Genomic DNA, 25,803 nt, shown 5'->3' on the forward strand with positions numbered 1-25,803 from the left:
GAAAGGGGGGGATGCATACTCCACCTGGCTGGGACATGTCAGTGATTGTAGAATGCATGCAAAGCTAAACACTCCAACCCTGAACCTCCCAGACAGAACATGAGACATCACTGGCACACATTTTACCATCAATGCATATCAAACACAACAAGTAAGAGGCACGACCAGGCCACCATGGGTATGACAAGCAATGCATGACTGAACAGGATTGCAATTGTGCCTATGTGGTTAGTGTGACCATGCACAGTGTAGAATACACAGCATGAACGGGAGGCGAAACATTGTCGTACAACCACAGTACATCCGCCTCAGCAAGCATCATTACACCCTGCATCATCTATTTATCGCCATCCAGACTACCACACCTCATAACAGTATGGTATGCATCAACGTAACAATCTTGCATACGTACAGGGACATGTGCATGTCCACACCAAATAGCTGCCGCCATGACTGTGCTTCCTGAAGGTGGCAGCTCAGAGTGACACACACCTATTTGTATTAGCTTGCAGGTGATGGAGGATATCCCTTGAGGCCGTGGCTACTTACCCCTGTGCGGAACCCGCAGAACAGCCATGAAGAGGAGTACAATCGTGTGCACACCCGTACCCGTGTTGTGATTGAGCAGACCTTTGGCCTGTTGAAGGCGCGTTTCCGCTGCCTAAGCAGGTCTGGTGGGGCACTCCTATATAGTCCTGAGAAGGTGGCAAAGATCACCATGGCCTGTGTCATGCTGCACAACATGTGCGTCAGGAGAAATGTACCACTGCCACCTGACATTGACATGCATGCACCGGGTGAGGATGATGAGGATGGAGACAGAGGTGAAGTAGCCCCCCTGCCAGTACGTGATGCACGGGATGGCCATGCAGTACGCCAAGCACTGATTCACGAAAACTTCTGACCCATAGGGACTATGATAGACATGTGTCAGTGACACACTGGGTCCATGTGGACATGCACACTGGGATTGTTTGGAGTTGGCCACTGAACACCGTCACACATTAAATGGTTACACACAAAATGAACAATGTCCAGCCATTGAGTTATTTAGCACACAATGGGTGTATTTGGTCTAACAGAGAAAAATGTGACCACTCCCCTCCAACCCCCAGTGAACTCCCTAACCCCCCCTACAAACCCAAAAAACCACCAAAGAACTCCCTAACCCACCCTATAAACCCCAAAGGTCCCCAAATGTACTCCATGAAATGGTTCGCTTCACCCACACCCATGTGTCCCACTCCCATTGTCTGGGCACTCTACTTCCTGGACTCTTTGTTGACCGAGGGTGGCATCTCCGAATGCCGTGCACTCCTCCGGGTAATCCGCACAGGGCTTGCGGGGACTGAGGATATAGGTGTTGTGGCAGTGGATGTGTCCGAGGCAGGTTCCACGCCTGCTCCAAGGCGGGGCCGCTGCATATGGAGCAGGATGGAAGTTAGGACTTGGGTTACTGCCTCATGAGGACAGCCGACGCATTCACGGCAGCTATGTTCGCTGAGATGGCCGCTGTGGTCCCCGCAATGGCAGTTGCAATGCCCCTCCTTTTCTCCTCCCCATCGGCAATATACTGGCACAGGAGTTCCAGAATTGCCTCCTGTCGTGCCTCCACCCCCGAAAGGCGTGACTCCAGGGTGTTGGTGGGAGCTGGAGTGGTGGGAGCTGGAGTGGTTGGAGTTGGAGTGGTGTATGGTGCATGCACGGGGCCTACATCCTGGGTGCTGTCCTCCTTGAATGGGCACAGGTCTGAATCCCTCAGATCAGAGTCATGGAGGCAGTGATCTTCACTGCTGTAGTGCTCCATATGGGGTGGGGGGTAGTCAGGGGGCTTGGGGTGGGTGTTGACGTCACTACTGTGACTCCCTCGGTGTCCACATTGGCATCCGCAACATCCTCGGTGGGGGGTGGCGCAGGAAGGGACACCCCTCTGACAGTTGTGGGTGTGTGCTGCTGGTCCTGATGTGTGTCGGGCACACTGGCAGCAGGTGTTGTTGGCTGGCTTTCCACCCGGTCATGCACACTGCCTGTGGGTCTGGCCTGTTTGTCTGGCTGGTGGGTGGTGGTGGCGGTGGCCCTTGTCTTATGGCGTGATGTCCATGCCCTTCCGCTCCTCTCCTGACTGGCATCTTTCTCATCGGTGCCTGGGGGTTAGAAGAGATGCAGGTCATCAGTGAATGTGTCACATGCCAGCGGCATACAATTGTGCTGTTCAATATTCATACATTCATGCATCCATGTCTTACAGGTGTGTGACACTTGGTGTTCTGAGGGGGCATATTGGCAATCAATGCATGGAAGGTGGCATGCTGTTGATTTGGGGTTTGTGTGTTGGGTTACATGGGCACGGTCCTGGTATGTTGCCCGTGTGTTGGTTATGGGATTGGCACTCAGCATGCATTTCTGTGTGGCAGGATTTGGGCCACAATCTTGACTTGGATATGTTGATGTGGGTGTAGGGACATGCATTGCCTTACCTAGTCTCACTTCCATGTCACTTGTGCTACGTCAAGGTTTCCCCTACAGGGATGTGCAGGGTCACTCACCTCCTTCTGGGGATGATGCCGCACCCATCTCCATCCCTCCAAATCCCTCAATTGACTCAGAATCGATAAATGTGCTGGCAGTCTCCTCCCAGGGCATCAGCTTTGTAGGTGAGTGGGGACACCCGCCTGTCGCCATGGCCGCCCTCCTGTTGCTTGACAGGATGTTTCTCTCCCTCAAGCGGAGGTCGTCCCACCTCTTGGGGCAGTCACGCACAGTGCGTGTGGTGGTCCCCATGGCCGACACCTTCCGGGCAACCTCCTGCCAGATTTCCTTTTTCCTCATCTGGGCATCACGCTTCATGTCATTGCCTTTCATTATGTCTGCATGTGCAGCCAGAGTGTCCGCCAGCATATTTAGCTCTGCGTCAGAGAAACGCTGTTTCTGCTGCCGGGGGGTCATCTTCCGGGTGGCATTGGACATCCTCAGGGTTTTTCAACAGAGCACAACACGAATAGACTGGTGGTTAGGGAGGATGGCAATGGATTGTGTTTTTAAAGATGGCCGCCGACCCATTTCCCGTTCCTGCGCGATGACGTGATTTCGGGGTCCACTTTTACGAACCCGATATTAGCATGGTGGTATTACCGGATTGGTATTTAGGGGTTACTCCTAGGCGGTGCCGGTATCGGCAGGTCCTGTGATGCCGCTATCGGGGGGTGGGAGGGCCTTTAGCGGCATGCCGGTATGGCCATTACCGGCATGGGGGTTCGCGCGTGCTTGCGCACTCGTAATCGCCCGCTATTAGCAGGTTCATACGAGCACGGACCCGCTCTTACCAGCATGCCGGTAATTACCACGTTTTTACCGGGCTACTTGTAATGAGGCCCTGTGTCATCAATACACGCCAAACCTGGTGCAAGTTCATTCCCAATTTAAGGTGGAAAATTGTTTACTTCCTTAATGGCAATAAACATGTCTGCTATATAAAGATTGTACAACAAGGGTGCCAGTACGCACCCTTGTTTCAATCCAATGTTGGTATGAATGAGACCAGTGGTATGGCCATGTTGATCGATCCGTACAGAAACTAGAGTGCTGGAATACATTTACTGAATATAACATAGCCGCATGAAATCTATACCCCAACATTATAGTTGTCTCCACAATCCAGAATAAGATACACAATCAAATGCACTGCTATAATCTATGTAGCAAAGATATTACCTTCCTTGTCTGGGGGGAAAGAGCAGGATGAAGATGGGTTAGCTGGCCTTTTTCTTGCAGCCGCAGAGACAACAGCGTCTGGTGTGGGTTAGGTGCAGAGGCAGGCAGCAGCACTCTCTGGGGCTCTGTACTTTTTGTCAACCCAGTCTTTTTTAGCTGGGGCAGTCGCAGGGTACGCCAAGGTGATCAGGCCCCCCTCCCAGATGTCTTCCAACAGCGGGATAGAGATGACAGATTTCCTGTGCTGCTCTCTGCACTGGTACAGCACACTCTCCTTTTGCTGCTCCTCCGGCGCAAGGACAAACATCGTGGCTGTGGACATGAGCATGTGGAAGGCCCCTACTTCATCAGGGGGTGAGTCCCTGAGTGGAACGTTATCTGGTTCCCATCAGCTATGATGAAATCGTCAAATTCTTCAGTTTGGGTTGCGTGTGTGGAGACCCGGTCATCGGGATCTGTGTCTGTCCCAGTATCCGACAGCCGCTGTGGTACAGACTGGTGCTTACCTCTTCTGGGGGGACAAGGGATGTCATCCATTTCCCTGGAAGGCCCGGGACATCTGTGCAAGGCTGTGTAACCGGGGTGGTGCCAGCAGCTGTTGTTGCAAGGTCGCCACCACAGTGGTTAGAGTAGATAAAATGTCCAGTGACATGTCTCTTTGCGGAGGCAGCGATGGCTCTGGTAGATTGATTGCTGGAGGTGAATGCAGAGGGGGTAAAAGTGGTAGCCTGGTCAGGCTTGCCTCACCTGGCAGTGAACTTCTGGGAGCTGATGGCCTGTGTGCTGGTGACAACAGAGGTGACATGATGGCCTCCTCTGGTTGGGAGAGACTTGGCTACGACACCACAATACTAACTGACAGAAAGGCCACCCCGAGGTTAGGGAATGAGGCCAGTGGACAGGATGTTAATGCAAACATTGTGCTGGTGTGGGTGTCGGAGACGCCAGTGACAATTGCAGTGGTAACAATGGTATAGAAGGAACCACTTTTGTCAGTCGACAGTGTCATTGACAAGGGTATCACATCCATTGAAGTAGATGCCATCAACGAGATCCTCATGGTTGTGGCCGTTGACGTTTTTGTCGATGACCCTGTAGTCATGGTCGTGGCCAATGACGGTTTCGTCAATGACGTTGTAGTCGTGGCCATGGCCGTTGACGGCTTCGTTGACATTCATGGTGAGGTAGTTGTGGCCGTCAACGGCTTTGTTGATGCGTTGCCATTGGATGGCGTTGATGGCCTTGGGGCAGACAACCTGGAGTGAGAGTTGGCCATCGACAATGACAGCCTCATTGCTGATTTTGCAGATGAGCCTGTTTTCACCATTGAAGGTGAAGAGTGGCCACCAGAGCTTGACTTAGAAGACGTCGCTTCCTTGGGGTGATGTAAAGGGCCTTTGCTCCCCTCTCCTGCTAACAGCCTTTGGGCACTGACTCTTGGTGAAAACTGGTCCTTCTGCGAGGATCTGGGCTTGTCGCCGGAGGTGTTTTTATGCCTCTTCTTGCTGGTGGACTGGAGTTCATGCGACCTAGACCTCTTATCCTAGGTGGTTCGCTGGGCCGTCCTGCCCTGCCCTGCCGTAACGAGGCATGACTCTATACCAAAGCGGTGTCAGAGGTCCAGCCGGCATCCTTGAGCCACACGATGAGACGAGACAATGGTGACGATCCCTGAGCGTGTGGTTATAAAACAACTGGCAGATTTCACAGTCTTGGATGACATGGTGAGGATGACGGCAGTAGAGGCAGTTGTTGTGGTGATCCTCCACTTTGACATTCTCCAGTCCACAGCAGGCATAGGCCTTGAACAGGCTCTTTCTCGTGGGTTCCGCTATGAGGTAGTCGGACTGTGCAGACAAAGCTTTGTCAAAGATTACCGGTGGTGGGAACGGTCCACGAAGCTAGCACTGTTGCCGCCAATACCAGTCATCGAGTAGACGTCGAAAAATGTACAATTTTTGGGGAAAAGATGTTAAAATCCAAATGTAATCATAGAAAAAATGAAGAGATGATTTTTGAAGACTCCTTACACTAACGTGCAGTAGAAAATCTGAATATGGCTCACAGAGGAGGAGTTAAGGGAGGTGTTCCTATTGGCTGTGAGCAGTATGATCCAAAATGACTATGATAGAGCACAAAAGTGAGTGAAAGTTTTCAGTTTAAGTTTAAACTGGTATGGTATGATATGGTAATGTTTATTTGTAAAGCGCCTATACAGAAGGCAAGTGTTTCAAAGCATACAAGGAGGGAGGGAACAAGAGGAAAAAACAGTCATTCAGAGTCCTTGAATTCCTGAATGATACAAGTCTGCACAGGCAGAGTAAGTGTATATAATACAATTAACAGTGTAGATAACAGCAAATAGGTGTGACAATGATTCTGCAGTTTTTCCAAGTGCATTGTGGCGTCACCATGCAAGGAGAGGAGACAGGGAAGACAGAAAGACGATCTTCAAGCCATGGTATGTTAAGATCGTGCAACTGCACAGATGGTACAGGAGAGGGGTGGTGGGGGGAGGCTAAGTGCGGGGGTTGAGGGAGGGTGTCCGAGTGTGTCCAGTCAGTTAGAAACTGGCATAAGTGCTGAGAAATGCCACAGTGCGTGGGCCATTGACCATGTGCAGTAGCGATGAGGAAAGTGCAGGCCCGGAGGCAAGTGCGAGAGGACTGGCGAGGGTGCCAGGAACCTGTGAGACTCTGAGGTACACCCGGCGGCCAGTCAGCAAGCTGTGTGGAAAAGGAGCGAGAGAGGGTTAGAGAGCGGGGAGAGAGGCTAGCGGGGTACAGGGAGAGAGAAGGAAGAGGAGAAGAGGAATGTCTTAAAGAGTTTCCAGAACTTAAGGAGATCAGGCTCAAGATGGAGGCGGGCAGAGAGGCTATTCCAGAGGGAGGCCCCTGCTGAAGATAAAGATCTCCCTCCAAATCTCTGCTTGGAGAACCGGCTGACTTTCAGAAGATTGGAGGTAGATGAGCGGAGGGCTCAGGAAGGACAGTATCTAGGTAGGCATTGTTGCAGATAGGTAGGTCCCAGGCCCCAGAAAGCCTTGTGTACAATGCAGAGGGTCTTGAACTTGATTCTAGCAGCCACAGGGAGCCAGTGGAGGGATTTCAGCACCAGAGACATGCAGTCCCTGGGCTTGAGGCCCAGAATAAGTATTGCGGTTCTGTTCTGGATAGTAGAGAGAAAGGACCCTAGTTCGACCTGGGATGGGCGGTCAGAAAGGAAGCAGGTTAACCACATCAGAGCCTGACCTATGATTCCCAGGGTTATGTTATGTTATGGTCATTTGTCGAGCGCACGGTCATGGCGCTAGAAAGATAAATGACCACCCACAAAACAGCACATCCTCGCCAAGAAAGCTAACAGCTCAGAATAGATACGTTTTCAATGCCCTGCGGAACGCCAAATGGTTTGACAGCAATTTCATAGATAGTGGGAGAGTATTCCACAATTGAGCAGCTGCAATTGAAAAAAACCGCCCTCCCACCCGAGTAAGGTGAAAACATGGCACACACAACATGCCCCCCGATGCTGATCGCAGAGGTCGGTTTGGAACATAGCACTCAAATTTGACACGCATGTACTCTGCTCCCTAATCTTCTAATGAACAATGCAGAGAGCCTTAAACTGAATGCGCTGTGTCACCGGAAGCCAGTGAAGGGACCGCAGTACAGTGGATAGATGGGACCCATAAGGGGTACCCGTTGCTACTCTGGCTGCCAGATTCTGTAGACGTTGTAACCGGACAACCAACCCCTTCGGTTATGACAAATACAAGGAGTTGCAATCCAGTCTACTCAGAATCATAGCAGCCACTACAGGTGGGCGTAGCATTATTGGAGTTAGATGAAGCACCTTTGTTAGGATTTTCAACTGAAAGTGCCCCATCTGGCATACCGCAGATACTTGAGCCGCCATGGACGAATTGGCCGACATGATTACCCCAAGATTCTTTACCTTAGTTGAGGGTACAGGAAGCGGACCCAAGAAAGAAGGCCAAAAGGAAGAAATCCAGAGTCGAGGATCAAAGGGGCAACCCACAACCAACACCTCAGTTTTGTCCCCATTCCATTTCAGCCAGTTATGACCCATCCACTCTCCCACGGCTGTCAAGCACTTATGTAGGCACAAAGACGCCTCAGTCTGATCAATATCGAGAAGGATCAGCAACTGGATCTTGTCTGCGTACGAATAGCATCTGACGCCGAGGGAGCGGATGAGACGCACAAGCAAAAAGATATAAATATTGAAAAGAATGGGGGACAAAGCAGAGCCCTGGGGGATACCACAATTAAGGTGTGAAGGCTTAGACTTGAACAGAGGTAGAGACATAATTTGAGATCTATCGGCCAAAAAGGAGCCAAACCAGGCTAATACCTGACCCGAAACACCAATCTGGCCCATGCGGGCCAGCATGGTGGCATGATCCACGGTATCGAATGCCGCTGAAAGTTCTAAAAGAATCAGGGCGCCGACACCCCCCTTGTCAACCAGCCTGGCCATGTCATCCTCCACCGAAACAAGGACACTCTCAGTGCTCCTGCCTGGACGGAAACCAGACTGGGCCGGATCAAGCATCCTGGAAGATTCCAGAAAAGAAGAGAGCAGAGGAGATACCAGTGTTTCGAGAAGTTTCATTAAGCAAGGAAGAAGAGAGATGGGCCGTAAGTTAGACGGGAGAGAAGGATCTAGAGAAGGCTTCTTAAGAAGGGGAATGACCAGGGCAGCTTTCATTTCAGGAGGGATAATCACTGACTGACAAGAAATGTTCACAGTGGCTGTGATTTCAGCCAGGAGATCGGCCAGTATCTCTTTCCTCACTCCCAATGGTAAAGGGTCAGAAGAGGTACAAGACTTGATCTTTGGCAGTACATTAGACACCATGATTTCTGAAAAAAGAGGAAGAAGGGACCAGGGAGACTAGAATGGTCAATATCGTCATGGATGGGTAAAATGCAGAGCGCGGAGTCGAAGAAACGAGACTCCCTGCAATATTTGCACGGATACTCGCGACCTTAGAAATAAAAAACTCAGATAGGGAATCACATAACTCCTGGGTAGATCTAATGATCGGAGTACATTTAGTAGAGGAGGACAGAGATTTTATTACAGCAAAAAGAGTCTTAGGCAGATTTAATGCAGTTTCAATCCTCCCAGCAATGTAGAGTTTATTTGCCTCTAAAATGGCTGCAGAACAGACTGAGAGAGAAGTCCTATACCGAAGTCTGTCAACAGAATCATACCTAAGGCGCCATTTCCGCTCAGGCTGCCTCAACCCAAGTCTAGCAAAAACCAGGGTTGCGAAGGGAGTCTGCGAGGCTGGAAGTAGCGCAATGGAACGACTTTAATAGCCGCAGCCAAGAGCATGGTATTGAGGAGAGACATTGAGGGCAGGGGGGCAACTGCACATTTTTCTTTAACAGAGCAAACCATATCCTGTAAGTTGGCCGAACGCCAACAACGGCGCCAGATATGCTCAGGTAAGATCTTGGGAAGTTCATGAGGTATCAAAAGTGAGCAGGTTACCAGATAATGGTTGGTGCAAATCATAGGCTCAGCCGACTAAAAAATAAGAGAGATCCTATTGGCGAATACAATATCTAAAGTATTCCCCAATTTGTGGGTAAATCCAACTACCAGCTGAGGCAGGTCTAGATCTATCAAGTGACAGCATAGTTGAGAACACAGAAAATCATGGCCACCCGACCACCGTGGTGGGGGCCAGGTCTATCAAGATGGATAATCTTATAGCCATCCGGGATAGTTTGGGCCAAAACCGGAGCCGAGCACTCCTAGAGCCATGTCTCTGTAAGAACCAGTAGTGACGGCGACAGTCAGCTAATAAAAAAGACACTTCATCAGTGTGTGCTGTCAAAGAACGTGTATTCGATAATAATAAGGACAAGGCCGTTGTGCCAGTGTCTAAGGATGATGACTGTATCCCATCAGAAGAGGGATCTACACCCTGAGCCATCCGCCATCCGGTGGGGAAGCGTAAGCGAAGAGAAGCCAAAGATAACAGCTCATTCCTAGTATAGCAGCAGAACCCTTCGTCACCGGCTGTCGCACGGATGGGCACAGACGGGCTTGCTTTAAGCACGCCTTCGGTGCGCTGACGGCCTGCCGGCTGCATGGGCGACTGAGTACACACATAAATGCTGATAAGCCAAAGGGAGGGAGCAGAAGCCCGCCCCTCACAGAGAGCAAAAGAGGACTAACTGCAGATGCAGCGACAAAGTAAAAGCTTAGAGGCCTAGCATAAACACAATAAAACATACAATTCTTAAAATATTATTGGTCTAAAAGGCCCCAGAGTGGCTTTAAAGTGGCAGCTCTACGGCAGCCTCACCTCTCAGGGAGCGCTGAAGCAATGCGTCTTATAAATGCTCATTTGGGTGTCACGGAGACGTGTGATCAGGATGTTGTGGTTTACTGTGTCAAAGGAAGAGGAGAGGTCAAAGAGAATGAGGACAGCGGGAGTGTTAGTGTCAAGGTTTGAGAGCAGGTCTTCACGGGTGTTCAGAAGAGCAGTTTCCGTGTCTCTGCTGGTCGTGGAGGCAACCAGCAGATTCAGTGTGGAGGGTGAGCTGAGAGATAGCCAGCTTCTCCAGGAGTTTGCCCAGGAAACTGCTCTATGTTATTATCGAGGATTCCCAGCTTCATTACAGGGAATATTCACAGCATGTGAATCTATGAAATATCCAATGCTGGAGAACTGCATAGCTTGTTGTGAATAAATGAAGCATACTTGCCAACCCTACCGATTTAGGCGGTAGGATACCGCTTTTTAAGCAGTCCTACCGCCTACCGATTTTTTGACACCAAATACCGATTTTTTTGGTTAAAAAAAAAAAAATTTTTTTTTTTTACTTTTTTTTTTTTTGCCCACGCCAGCTCGGGGGAGTCTTTCAAGGGCTCCCCCGAGCTGGCGTACCGGGAGAATGCCTGGCATGCAGGCTTTTAATGTCAAAGGCACCCACGGCGGTGGGCTAAAGCGCCCCTCCGCCGCGGGTGCCTTTGGCTAAAGGCGCCATTAGTCCCCCACCACGCCAGCTTGGGGGAGTCTTTCAAGGACTTCCCCGAGCTGGCGTAGCGGGAGAAGGCGTGGCATGCAGGCTGTTAATGTCAAAGGCACCCACGGCGGTGGGCTAAAAGCGCCCCTCCGCCGCAGGTGCCTTTGGCAAAAGGCGCCATTAGCCCCCCACCACGCCAACTCGGGGGAGTCTTTCAAGGACTTCCCCGAGCTGACGTAGCGGGAGAAGGCACGGCATGCAGGCTGTTAATGTCAAAGGCACCCACGGCGGTGGGCTAAAAGCGCCCCTACGCCGCGGGTGCCTTTGGCAAAAGGCGCCATTAGCCCCCCAACACGCCAACTCGGGGGAGTCTTTCAAGGACATCCCCGAGCTGGCGTAGCGGGAGAAGGCGCAGTATGCAGGCTTTTAATGTCAAAGGCACCCACGGCGGTGGGCTAAAAGCGCCCCTCCCCCGCGGGTGCCTTTTGGCCAAAGGCGCTATTAGCCCCCCACCACGCCAGCTCGGGGGAGTCTTTCAAGGACTTCCCCGAGCTGGCGTAGCGGGAGAAGGCGCAGCATGCAGGCCTTTGATGTAAAAGGCGCCCACGGCGGTGGGCTAAGGGCGCCCCTCCGCCGCGAGTGCCTTTCACAAAAGGCGCCATTAGCCCCCCACCACGTCAACTCTGGTGAGTCTTTCAAGGACTCCCCCGAGCTGGCGTGATGGCAGAAGGCGTGGCAGGCGCCTCATTGTCATTGAATGCACGCGCGGCGGCGGGCTCATTCAATGACAATGGGCTGCTGACGCGCCCTATTCCTATCATTACCTCCTCGCCTGACTATTTTTGAAACTTTAAGATTCCTACAGATTTTTGGTCACAGAATGTTGGCATGTATGAATGAAGTCATGGGCACGCCCGCCGACTTGGGGGAGAAATCAACAACACAGGCTACAGGAGAACCAGTGCAGAACCGCTCTCGGACTCGTTCTGCTACAGCACCAGTAGTGTGAGGTTTTAAAGAGAGTTAACACAATGCAGGTGCAGGATGGATGAAAGGAGCCCCTGCCTCTCCCACAACAGCCAAAACAGCCCACTCTCGGCCACGCTTATATATCTCACTTTTTTTAAGCCAGAGCAAACCAGTTGGTAGGTTGCAAGCAACACATCTTCGATCTTCATCAAGTATCTAGTAAATTCGGGCAGTATGAAATCCAAATATGCTCTAAATTCTAGACATGGACCAAGTTCAGGAATAAATGAATATGAGTTAGCCCTCTCGCAACAATTGCTGGCTTTTCTTCACAAAGCACTTTGGACCTTGGAAAAAGAGCACAGTGCTAACATCCGCTCTGCTGGATATGTAAAAAGCCAAATTAAATAGGTGCTCTAGAGACGCAAGCATATGCTCTTCTACTTCCCAAACACTACCAAACGGTGGACAGATAGTTCAGCATATATAATGAAGGACATGCAAACCAATTGCTCACTCACACTGAAGGACTTTGCCTCATTACACGGTAGACGGTAAGGGTTTACCGGTACCGGTATTCTACCGGTACCGGTAAACCCTTACCGCCTTACTACGAGGTCCCTTTGCGGGTTGGGGAATTTAACGCCTGCTTTTTTCAGGCGTTAAAAAACCAACCCGCAAAGGGACCAGGGAGCTAATCACGGTACCGCAATTTCCGGTGCCGTTATTAGCACCTTCCCCATTCCCATTATGCCCTATGGGGCAAAAATGGGAATGGGGAAGGGCAATGGGGGAAGGGGGAATTACTGCCCCACCAACCTTGGAATAGGGCGGTAATTCCCCTTTCCACCAAGGCGGTGCCGGTATTTTACCGGCATGGACCAAGGTGCTAATAGCACCTTGGTCCACCGCCATCCGTTGTCTTAAATTTGCTAGTTAGAAATCATATATCAAATGCCAGATATAGCTAATATTTGGATATATTGCTAGCAGTGGCTTTCGAGACTATCACATTACATTTCAAGGGCAGGAACACGCTACCCTATAGGGCCAAGTGGAACTCAATCACCCTCATTACAAGTCAGGCGTTAAGGGTTTAACGGCGCCGTTGGCGTGTTAACCCTTAACGCCTGATTCACACTTTAACGCCTGCTTTTTGTAGGCGTTAAAGTCCAAGGCGCTAAGCGACCTTGGTGCTAATTACGGCACCGTACTTTACGGTGCCGTAATTAGCGCCTTCCCCATCCCCATTATGCCCTATGGGGCAAAAATGGGAATGGGGAAGGGCAAAAGGTGAATGGGGAATTACCGCCCCACTCACCTTGGAATGAGGTGGGAATTCCGCCATCCACCATGGCGGAATCCGGCATGGACCATGGTGCTAATAGCACCATGGTCCACCGCCTGACTTGTAATGAGGGCCCATGTTTAACACACACATTCGAATAAGCATTCATTAAAGACCCACAAAAACACTGTCAAAATGCACCCATATTTGGCACCCATGTAGGTTTTCCTAAACCCCATCAACTGATAGATCTACATTCCATATCTCGGAAACACAGAAACCACTATAAACTAGTATAAACAAATCTACTGCACCTTGTTGTGTTCTTCACTGTCTACCCAGTCCCAGCATGACTATATCCTCTGGTGAACAAGAACAACATCCAGAGAAATAACACTCCTAATACGGACAACTTCAAACATATATCAATGATATGTCATAACATGCCTATAGTACTCACCTGCATGACTGGCTGTTCCTTCTCTCTATGCTTCTTTCTTTTCCCATCTCCCTCCTTCCCTTCTCTTCCTTCCATACATCTTCACTCATTCACATTCTGCAGTCTACATGTTGAAGCAACAAACATCATCTACAGCTATATTTGCGGCAGTTCACACCATGAATACTATTCCATAACCCAAGACTCCTATACAGATTTATTTAAGAATAATCAATAGCAACAAATGAAATGACAACCAATAGAAATAGATCAGGAATTCCAACCATTGTGTATGTACTGAGCAATCCTAGTGTATATTATTATTATGCAATCTTGTAAGGGCGACAACAATGTGTTACGATCTCACTCTAGCCACTGTGATCCATGTGTATTGCCACTTACAATGGCATACTGTGACCAGGTTTTCTTTTCTATTCTATCTATGATGTTTGATACTGTTTCTTTACTCTTTGTAATTCACAACAAAATTTAATACATCAAATTTAAACACATTTTTGAAAATAAATGGCTTCTCGCCCTTGAGTGTCATATCATGAAAGAAAATTTAAATTTTCTTTCAAAACCATTAACACCCCCAATCCCTTCTCATAGGTGTGCCTGGCTATACTGACCATTAACATCCCACCTCCCAGCATAGTATTCGTCTCACGCGGGCCACTTCCTTAGGCTGTCGGTTCGTTGCCACTGGCCATTTTTGCCATAGTTATACAGCTCACAGAAATGATATTCAGAGGTCATTAAAAACATCTAAACTACAATAAAACAACACCAATGAGCTTGCACTATTCCTCCCCAGCCAACACCATTGTAACACCAACAGCGAGACAGTCATAACAGCTCCACCCAGTATGACTACTCCAACTATTCGTTGATCTCAGATATTCAAACATGGTACCGTAATGTCATGGGCATTGATTGCACCACCACTTGTAATGAGATGATACATACGTTAAAAGTTCACAGAGGCTTCCACGACACAAAGACAAAATGGCACCCATTCCAATGGTAAGTTCACAATAAGATCCAATCAAAAAGAAGAAACGAAGAGCACCTTAATCCAAACAACTGCCACTCCAACGTCGGTGGCACTCACGTTTGAAGGTTGCACGCTGGGTTTGGTGTCCTCTCCTTTACTATGTCTTATCTAGGCACAACTGCGTTTTTTGTTTTCTTGACATGTTATTGACGCTCAACGCTAAGAATGTACCTGCTGCACCATCTACTTCGATTGAATGTATCACTAATGTGATATTATGTTACTCTGCATTTTTACTCCACTTAGTCACCACTGCAGTAATTTCAAAGTGCCAAGCCCTTGTGCTTGCCCCACCTTCTGCTGTTTTTCACGATTTTTTCTTTATTTTTAACGCTTTCAGTGTCATGGAATATTATTTTTAATTGACTTCATTGGCAAGTGTGTTTTTCCATTGATTGTTTCACATGCTACTGTGTCCCATAGGTTTGTCTTTGTTTGTACAGACTTACATGCCTTCCCTAATTTACTAGCTATAAAGTGTAGCACTGTGCGCTCTGCTCCTTTATTTGTGTGCTTATATGTGTTTTGGTATTGCCTTTGTTTGCCAGGTAACAATTATAGTAATTAGTGTTTTTGCTCTGTGTTTTTTCTTTTAGATACAGTAAGACTTAAAACGCATGTTGTCTACCAAGGAATTTGCCACTAGACTGCAGACAGAGGGGATAGGAGCACAGTGTGGGAGAGAGAGTTCCACAGTACCTATACTGACAAGGAATGTCTGCTCTTAAATCACTGTCGGTACTGCAGAACGGAAGAAAAGCAAGTGGATTGAAGAAGGATGTGTCTGAGATGGGTCATAGCTTGTTTTTCAAGAGTGATGGACTGGTATGGAAGAAGGCACAATTGGCCATACATAGACACTTTTAGGACTCTTGGCCCTTCATTCCGAATCACTGTGGGACCAAAGCAGAGGATTCATGTGATCAGAGCCATGTGACCGTGTGATTAATGGAAGAGTAGCAGTATGAATAAGTGGTACCCATCTATGAACGTAGAGCGAGCTCTAGGTACAGACGTTTCCATGGCCATGCTGAAAATGTAGTCCAGGACATTACAGGAGAGTGATGGCAAGATGGCAGGATGGGCTGTAGGCATTTCAAGTAAAGAGACGCAATTTGGTAAAGTTGCCAATCTGAGAGTCAATATAGAGGTTGCCATTGAGCAAAAAAAGATTACATACAGAAGCCACTGAGTTCGGTACTAAGCCATGCTATTGCTCGTAAGCCAACATGTGGAGTTACGATGTTCAGGTTTCCCTCTGATAATGAACAGAGTCAGTATGACTTCCAATGAATGATGGCCTCCATACAACTCTGAAACTGAAAGTTGTTCCAACTCCGATGTGGAGTCACACCAAGGACAATAGGGGTGTTGTTAGGTCTGAAAAAGATCCAGGGCTATGCTAATGTTGGGACTGTCAGGACTCGGGGCTAGCTAGCCTTTTGTTTGTAGCCCATGTAACGCTCACCTGGTATCCACGGGACGTCACTCAGCCTGTTCTGACCTCTTACGACCCTGAACCCTTCCCTGGAGTCTACTCGACTGGAGATTGGGCCTGAAACACAGGATTGGTAGAGTTTAACTCCCTATTGTCTTTGTGTGCTTGAACCCCTTCTTCCCCGGGGTCCAACCATTCCCTTTGATCCACAGCTCACCTTGCTTTTTCTCGACGTGCTGCTGAGATGAGTAGCGCTGAAGGTGAGTGAGAGCGCGATGCAACCCTTTCGTGTTTGTATTGAACTGAGTTCTTTTTCTGTGTCTTCTAGGTGCCGCGACGTTTTCAGCCTGGATGCCGGTTATGAAGAAGAAATGCGGTGAGTAAGCACGGTATGCAGCGCCTCTAGATGTTTCCACGCTAACCTGGAGTGTCTTTTCCCTCTTGCAGATGGATGAGAAGTTCCGGATACAGAGTTCCCCCAGAGCAGCTGGGATTCAGGTAAGCGTTTGAAGCTCGTACAATCTTTAAAAATAAGCGAAGTTTTGCTAAATGCTTACTAATGCGTTTTTTCTGTTCTTTTCCCTTTTCCTTAGGAAGCGGCGTGCCGGGATGGGAATTACACCACAAAGATGCCCGCAGAACAGAAGGAGCGATGAATGATGGGCAGAAGCGCCGCAAGGTAAGGCTGTTCCTAACAGTGTTCTTGTTCATGCAGGAGCTGAGCGCAGAAGAAAGATGCAGGCCTACTGGAGATCGATCCGAACATGGTGAGTGTCACGCTGCAGGTGCAGAAAACACAAAGCATGTTTCTCAGCCTGGGCATGGCTTAAATAGACTCTGGGTATCCCAGGTGTCTCTGGGCTGAACCACACCCAAAATACTAAACTGCACATGCAGTTCTGGGAACCGAAATATGTGGGGGCATCCATCTTGTCCCCATCAATGCACTACAAGTCCAATCCCCAATGTTATCCTATGGGAGTGAGTGAGTCTGGTGCCACAAGCGCCAAGTCTGACTCCAAGTGGGTCTTTGGAGGGATGGAGAGGCCCTTGAGGGCCATGTAGGTGATCGTGGCCTGGCTCCAGCCTGACACCTAGGAGGGCTGGGGACATGAGGGGCAGGAATCGTGACAGCACTCCCCCCCAAGGCCCCTCTCAAGGTGGCTCTTCTGTCTGGTCCTGGTTTGTTTGGATGGTTTTGATGAAATCATCTAAGCAAGCGAGGTGCATGGATGTACTCACAAGGTTCCCATGTCCTGTCTTGTGGACCATACCCCTTCCAGTCTACTAAGTAGTATAATTTGGATCTGACGTACTTTGAATCCAGGATGTCATTGACTTCGAATTCTGGCTCCCCGGCGACTACTACTGGCTGCGGTGGCATTGCTACCCGGGTCCCAGGTTGAACAGGTTTAAGGAGAGACACGTGGAACACAGGATGAATCTGCATGTTTGACGGCAAAGCTAGTCTGACCGTCACAGGATTTATCACGGAGGTGACGGTGAATGGACCTAGGTATCTTGGGCGGAAAGTTTGGGTTCCTTTAATGGACACGTGTTTAGACGCCAGCCAGACTTTGTTTCCCAGTTGGTAGTTGGGGGCCTTTGTTCGGTGTTGATCAGCAAACTTCTTTTGGCGATTCTTAGCTTGTAGTAGGTGTTCAGCTGCCCTTTTAAAGGTTTGAGAAATGGTCGTGTGCAAGGTTTTGACTGCTGGCATTTCCAGGGTTGTAGGAACGTCCAACTCAGAAGTACGTGGGTGCCTGCCATACATGGTATAAAAGGGTGTCTGCCCAGTGCTGGTGTGTAGGGAATTATTATAAGCATATTCAGCTATCCATAATAGGTCGAACCAGCTTCCTTCAGCTTGGTGTAACATGCAACGTAGATACTGCTCGAGCGTCTGATTTGTCCTCTCAGTTTGACCATCCGTTTGGGGATGGTGACTGGTGGATAGCCGGATGTCGATCTGGGCCGTAGAGCAGCATTTTCTCCAGAAGTTAGATACAAATTGAATACCTCGGTGTTAGGACACGTACCTGGAAGGCTGCGGGTCGCTACTTTCCTTGGCAGCTCTATTCCAGGTATCGGATCAGTGGGAGGGAGATTCTCCGACGCCCTAATCAGCTGTTTGGTCCAGGCTACGGGCGCACGCGTGTGCCGCGGACCAAGGCGATCGAAGGCTTGCGCTTCAAGCCTCGTTCTCGCCCCGGAAGGACCGCGGCGCATGCGCGGTTCTCTTCGTGCTCCAAGCCTCGGTTTGTGCCGTGGCTGTAAATAGCGGTCTGGTGCAGGAACGAATCGCGTCTTAATGCGGTTCGTTCCTGACTCACCGTTGTTTCGCCGCCGGCTCCAGTTGGACTCTGCAGCTCCGCTCCTCTTCCCCGCCTGGATTCCAGCCCTCCCTTTTGTCTGGTCTCCTTGTTTCCACTGCCAGACTCTCCAGTTTTGCCCACCTGGGTCCCTGCTTACCTGCCAGGCCGTCGTGCCTTTCAGCCTGGTTCTCCAGTATTTTCCCACCGGACCCTCTGCCTTCTGTTGCTTGGTTTCCCTGCCTGGTTCCCTCCATTTGCCTGGAATCCCCGCTTCCCAGATTGGCTCCCTACTCCTTGCCTGGCCTCCCTGTTGTTCCGTTGCTGCTTTTCCCTTGGTTCAATCCTTTGAGGTTCCCTGAGGTCTATCTGCCCGCCTACTTGGTGTCCCTATTTTTGTTGCCTTGCTGGGCTACCAGTCTTCTTGCCTGCTCCAATTTAACCTCAACATCTTCCAGATTCGCCTGGGCCTGGACTCTCTCCGACAACTCGGCTACCCATCCTTCCACCGCCTGCAAATTGACTGTTGCTTGGAATCCCATTGAACTGAGTGTGTCTGGCGATCTACTGGGCTCTCCCCCTGGGCCATTCTACTGAGCTCTCACCTCCCAGGACTTCTCAACCTCCTTGTTGCCCGTCTCGCCTGTGCCAGCTACAGCAACCAAGGTCACTACAAGAAGATCTTTGGTGCTGGGGGGTGGCCCCCGTCCATTCCTGTACCATCGGGACGGGACTGAGGCCGCTTCCTTGTGCCATAATCTCTACTGGTTTATCCGAATTTCAGACTGGCTTCCCCAACGTGGACATCATCCGGAAACAGAGGTACGTCCAAGTTGTGTGACGTACACCTTAACACTCGGTCTGAGACCAAAACGGAAGGAAACCCATGGAGCCGTACGATGCCTTCAAGAAATACCTTTGCCATAGTGGAAGCATTTGGGAGCTCCTTAAGAGGAATGAAATGTGCCATTTTTGAAAATAGGTCCACGACCACAAGAATAGTGTTAAACCCTTGAATGGGTGGTAAGTCAGTAATAAAATCGAGGGATAACGTGTGCCAGGGTGCTGGTGGGATTTCCAATGGTTGTAATAGCCCAGCCGGTTTCTGCTAGGATTACTTGTTTTGAACACACACTCCACAAGATAGGATGAATTGGATAATGTCTTTATGCCACGTGGGCCACCAATAATTTAGTTTTACCTTGGCTAGGGTTTTAGCGATTCCGGGGTGGCCCTCGATCAAGGAATCATGATAATCAGACATGACTTGTTCTCGTAGTTCTTGGTTTGGTAAGAATAAACGATTGCTGAAGTAGGGCAACTGATCTTTTATCATGTAATGTTCTCCTTGTGCACTCCACGCTTGTAATTGCTCCGGACTCATCAGGTTTTGGATTTCTTCATGTAATTCTTTCTGAGTTATGGTTGCTGTGATTCCTAGGAGCTTGTCACTCGGGATGATTGCTATTGGGTCAGGGGTCTGATAGCCTTGCTCTTCCACCCCCATACGGGAAAGGGCATCGGCCTTCCCGTTTTTCACCCCTGGTCGAAATGTAATCACATAGTCATATTCAGCAAAAAAAAGAGCCCAACGTAGTTGTCGTGAGGATTGGGCCTTTGCCTTTTTTAGGTACTAGAGGTTCCGGTGGTCAGTCATTACAGTGATTGTGTGTCTGGGGCCCAAGAGGTAGTGCCGCCATGCCTTAAAGGCTGACTTAATGGCCAGGAGTTCTTTGTCTGTGATAGCGTAATTGAGTTCAGGCGGGGTGAATTTACGTGACCAGAAGGCAACAGGGTGTAACTGTCCTGTTTCGGGGTCCTTTTGTGGAGGACGGCTCCCATAGCCATGCTTGAGGCGTCCGTTTCCACCAGGTATGGGAGATCAGGGCGAGGGTGGCGTAAGATTGGGGCAGATGTGAATCTTGCTTTGAGTTCCTTGAAAGTTTCCTCGGCTTCTGTTGTCCACTGGAACTTTTTGTTGCTTTTCCTTAGCAATGACGTGATGGGATGCACTATTTGCAAAAATCCTGGGATGAACCGGCGGTAGAAGTTTGCAAAACCCAGCATACTTTGAACCCCCTTGAATAAATTTGGGGATGGGCAGTTCAGGATAGCATCTACCTTGTGTACATCCATTCGGATTCCATTCGGGCTGAGAATAAAGCCCAGGAACTCCACCTCGGAGACGTGGACTGAGCACTTTTCGAGCTTGGCCTAGAGCTGGTGTTGACGGAGTTTCTCCAATACAGATCGGACGTGTTTAACGTGGTCCTGCTTTGATGCGGAATATACTAGATTATCGTCGATGTACACTAGAGCACAGACATCAATCAATTCCCGTAGGACATCGTTCGTGAAGTATTGAAATGCTGCAGGCGCGTTGCAAAGGCCAAAGGGCATTACTTGATATTCGTACAAGCCGTATTTGGTGTGAAAATCGGTTTTCCATTCGTCCACCTGTTTTACGCGAACAAGGTGATATGCCCCCCTCAGGTCTAGTTTTGTGTAAATTTGGGCATCTTTGACTTGATCAAGCAATTCAGGGATCAGTGGCAGGGGGTAGCGTTTTTTTACAGTAATCTGGTTCAGTGCACGATAGTCGATACACGTTCTCAAGTCCCCCTCCTTTTTCGGTACGAAGAATAAAGGACTGGCTGCTGGAGACTTTGAGGGACAGATGAACCCGTTGGCCAGGTATTGGTCAAGATAGGCCTTCAGGTGCTGGTTTTCTGGTTCTGTGAGTGCGTAAATTCGGCCACAAGGGATTTGTGCACCGGGTATCAGGTCGATTTGGCAATCGTTTCGTCTATGCGGTGGCAGGGTATTAGCCTGTTCTTTCTGAAAGACATCTTGAAAGTCCTGGTATTCACTTGGTAGGGTGCCGATTGCCACAGTCGCAAGCATGGAGGTTCTGGTGTCTATTGGTTGTTTCTCTTGGCGATCACATGTGTGGGCGCAAGTCTCGGGAAAGGCCCATCCTTTTGCTCGCCAATCGATTCAAGGATTGTGAGCTACCAACCATGGCATTCCCAAAATCAATCGGAACTGTGGTGCCTTAATGAGGTCAAAAACGAGATTCTTGGTGTCCATCCTGGCACAGAAGGGTTAAAGCTGCAGTGCATTGGGATACTGGACCAGAAGCTATTTCTGTGCCGTCGACAGTGGTAACAGTGTCAGTGGTTGATTTAGGGCATAACAGAAGCCCCATCTTTGCCGCAAGATCCTGGTCGATGTAATTCCCAACGGCTCCACTATCAATGTACGCACTTACTGCGTGCATCCGGGATGCTTGTTGGTGATTGATCAAGACCACAGATAGTGCAAAATGGGAGGTCTGTAGTTCACTTTCTTCGCTCGACAAGTGGACCCCTACACTTGCCGGGCTGGGGAGTTTTCCGATTCCTTGATGGTATCTTCCTTGTCCGTGGCCCCTACCGTCCTCCTTGGTGGCTTCACAGGGCACTCTTTAAGGAAATGACCTGACCTTCCACAGTACAGACATAACTGCTGCTGTCTCCTTTTATCCCTTTCCGCTTTAGTCAAGGGTTATCGACCCCCCCGATTTGCATTGGTTCTCCTGAACCTTCCGTTGTGCGGGCTATATTGTCCTTTGAACGCACATACATAGGGCGAGGGTCCGGTCTGGTTCGATCTGCTCTTCGATCCTGCAACCTATGATCCAGTTGAACAACAAGGTCAATGAATTCTGAGCAGTCTTTCGGGGGGTTCACTACTTGTGCGAGAACATCCTTGATCTCCCCCCGCAACCCCTTATGAAATAACGTGGTTCTCTTCTCCACTGGCCATTCTGCTTCAACTACCAGTCTATTGAACGTGGCTATGTATGTTAATAGGTCTTGATTCCCTTGGCGTAGGGACAGAAGTTCGTTGTCTAATGCCTGCCCATGAGTACGACGGGCGAACAGCTTTTCCATCTCCTGGTGAAAGCCCCTGAAGTCATGCAGCAAAGGATCGTTTTGGGCCACAAAGGGTACAGACCAGTCCGCGGCGCTACCACTCAGGTAGGATAGCACAAAAGCGACCCGTGATTGGTCATTTGGAAAGGCCCCTGGTCTACAAAGGAAGTGCAGGCGGCACTGGTTCATGAACGTTGCAAACTTCTTGGGATCCCCCGTAAATCGTTCGGGCGGGGCCAAGAGAACTGCCCCAGGAAGGGCTATCTGAACGGGATTGGCTGATGGTGCTGGCATCGAGGGCACGCTTCCCGGCAATGGTGCATGCCCTGCCTGTGACTGGAGAAGTTGCTGGCTTAAATCATCAGTGCGTTCTTTGGCTACTATCAGCTCTCTCCTCAGGGTGTTGGTCTCCTGCCTGGCTGCATGTACTTCGGAACGTAGCTGCCCCAACATGTGGGCTAACTGGTCGGTTTCTGATGTTTCCATGACGCCCAGGTGGATTTTGATGTGAGGCTTTGTGTTCTGTAACGCTCACCTGGTATCCACAGGGACGTCACTCAGCCTGTTCTGACCTCTTATGACCTCGAACCCTTCCCTGGAGTCTACTCGACTGGAGACTGGGCCTGAAACACAGGATTGGTAGAATTGAACTCCCTATTGTCTCTGTGTGCTTGAACCCCTTCTTCGCCGGGGTCCAACCCTTCCCTTTGATCCACAGCTCACCTTGTTGTCTTGGAAAGTGTGCTCTCCGTCCTGCTTTCAGCGCAGGGGCGCGTTGATTGATGCGGGCTCATTGCTGCCTAGTTACTTCACTGGCAAGAGTCTGACAGGTAAGTATAATGAGTCTTTTGAACAGTTCTCTAACTTCGTTCCTTTCCTTCCTTAGATGATGGCCGGCATCCGGGGATGGCATCTTGGAGGGCTGGGGACATGAGGGGCAGAAGACACCCCTGAGATTCTATCCTGGGCTATAACCAAAAGACCCAGGGCTATAGCCCCGTCAGCCTCCCCTAGCAACGACTCTGAAGGACAATCTGAGGATCACCGGCATAGGAGGAAATAACAGAAGCAAGTGTGTCCATCAGACCAACCAAAGGCTGAACATAAACGTTAAACACCAGTAGGGAGAGGGAGAGCGTGAAAAACAGAGGACCACCACATGTCTGAGCAAAGCATAGGAAGTAAATAAGGGTAGGAAATCTGATTGCACTTCGTCATAGAGGAATGAACAAAAGCAGACAAGAGCTGTGCCACCTCTCTCTATCTTCCCGAGATGACCAAGATGTTATGACAGTGTCCAATGTAACAAAAGAAATATGTTCCTGGACACCAATTTTCCCTCTATTATTTTTCTCTCAGTGCTGAAATGGTTGGCCTTCTTGCGCACATTATTTTCCATGTGCGAGACATACTAACAAGGTAAGCCACTTTGTGAGCATGCATAATTAGTGAGGGACCATCTCGGTGGAGTTTGGAAGGGAATTTACTCGTCCCAATGAATGTAATTCTTTACAAATCAGTGTAAAGGGTGCATCTTGCAACACTTTTTTCCAAGCATATTGGCTAAAAAACAAATATAATATATGTCATTATAAGGAGAGCTTATCAACCAGTCCAAGATGCCAAGATCGGCCATAGTACCCATCAAAAGTACTCCAGGTGCAGAGAAAAATGTGTATGCACAAAAAAGCATTGTATGGCCAGTATAAACAACAGGTTTAGTTGTGGTTATTCATTTGTCAACACTGCTCAGAGACAATGCAGAAAGTGTTTGATGCCACTGAAAAAAGGACTTGTTTGTATTACAAAAAACAAATATTGCTTAACAATGATGTGGCTGTCAATAAATTCAGACAGGATACAATATCTGCAGATGCCATAATGGCAGATAAAAGCAATGTAGACAAGAAGATTATAGCTGACAAGCTATAATGCTCCGTGCTCACAGAAAATATGCACCAGTGGTGCTGTTCCTTAACTGTACTCAAGTCACGCTGCTACGACACACATCCTTGGACTGTTTTCAGGATGCCCTGTGGACCTTGTCACACAGGCTTTTGTCTGTTAAGCTTGAGACAGATGTGATGTTTCCGAATTTATGAGACGGATGAGCCCTAATGATCGATATTTATTATCCGAAATGCATTGGCCAAGGCATCTGTTCTCCTCTGTTTTTATTGTTTTAGGGCAATAATGATTAAATATGTGTGTCAAGCTCACACATAAGTTTCCATACTTTGTCCGACTTGATTTGGACCTTAAGGAATAGCCTACTGGTACATATTTTCTGTGAGCATGAAGTATTATAGCTTGTCAGATATATGGCCTCATTACGAGGTTGAAGGTAGCCTTGGCGGTTTTACCGGCAAGGCTACCCCCAAACTTGCATCCAGCTCCGGCACCCGCGAAAGGGGAATCACTGGGCCATTCTGACCTCGGCGGACCCGGTAATTCCCCTTGCGCGGGTGCCGGAGCCGGTACATCCCCATTCCCATTTCAGCCCCCATAGGGCTCAATGGGAATGGGGAGGATGGTAGCAGCGGTACCGTTTATAACAGTACCATTGCTACCATCATGTTCTGCTCGCGGGTGCCAGTACGGCCACCTGGTCAGACCAGGTGTCTGCAAGGGCACCCGCGAGCAGAAGTCCTAGTATGGTAGCAACGGTGCCGGTAGCGATACCAGCGCTGTTGTTGCATTACCGCCATACTCCTAATGAGGCCCATAGTCTTCTTGTGTGTATTCTTCCACCTGGTAGTGCCGCCAGGTGTTCTGCAGTTCTCCTCATACATATGTTTTAGCTCTAGGACTTCCGTCCATACATCCATTATTGAACTAAGGTGGTGCCCACTCCTTTTTGGTTCTAAGTAAAAGGAATGTGTCAGAAAACATGCCAATAGGAGTTCTTGTGCCACTTGAATGAGGTAATTCACGGGCCAGGAGAACATGCCTCTCACAATTTATGTAAGGCTGATAATTGCATCAGAATAACTGCACCGCATAATATGATGATCTGAATTCCTGGGCCGTGCCTTATTATCCACATTACGTTGTACTGTGAGTTATGACAACACTTACTCCAAACCAGCCTTACAGTTAAGAGGCGCAAACACCATCAATTTCTACTCCCTAGAAACAGGAAAATGTGCCCAACAAAAACGGTAACAATTAACATATAGGTGCCTACCCCCTGATTCAGTGACCAGCAGAGCAGTGGCATTGGCAGGAACTCTAATATTATTACCATCCAATCTCAAGAGGAATTTTAAGGGGAAAGTACATCTTTTTAATAAGCACGTAATAAGATGATGTATGCCTACTGGCAAAGCTAAAGAAATCGTTACTTTAGAGAGTAAAATCTTATCAGAGCCCTGCTTGTAACCCTGACATAGGAAATTAAATAACAGGGCACATACACAGAGGCCTTTGTGTAAGTTTATGCACCATTAGTCCGCCGCACCCTGATGCCCGCGGGCTTTCGGCGCGTAATAAATACATAGACATAGACAGACATAGTACAGCCTATAGTTTCGACCACCTTTCCTCACCACAGCCTAGACAATAGCCAACAAAAGCCTAACTGGGTTTTCTTATGGAGCCCCGTTAGAGGAAATCACATATATTTGCTTTCTAAGTTAATAGCAGCAATGCACAGACGT

This window comes from Ambystoma mexicanum, chromosome 5p (genome assembly GCF_040938575.1).
Source record: "Ambystoma mexicanum isolate Mex_15411 chromosome 5p, UKY_AmexF1_1, whole genome shotgun sequence".
Lineage (NCBI taxonomy): Eukaryota > Metazoa > Chordata > Amphibia > Caudata > Ambystomatidae > Ambystoma > Ambystoma mexicanum.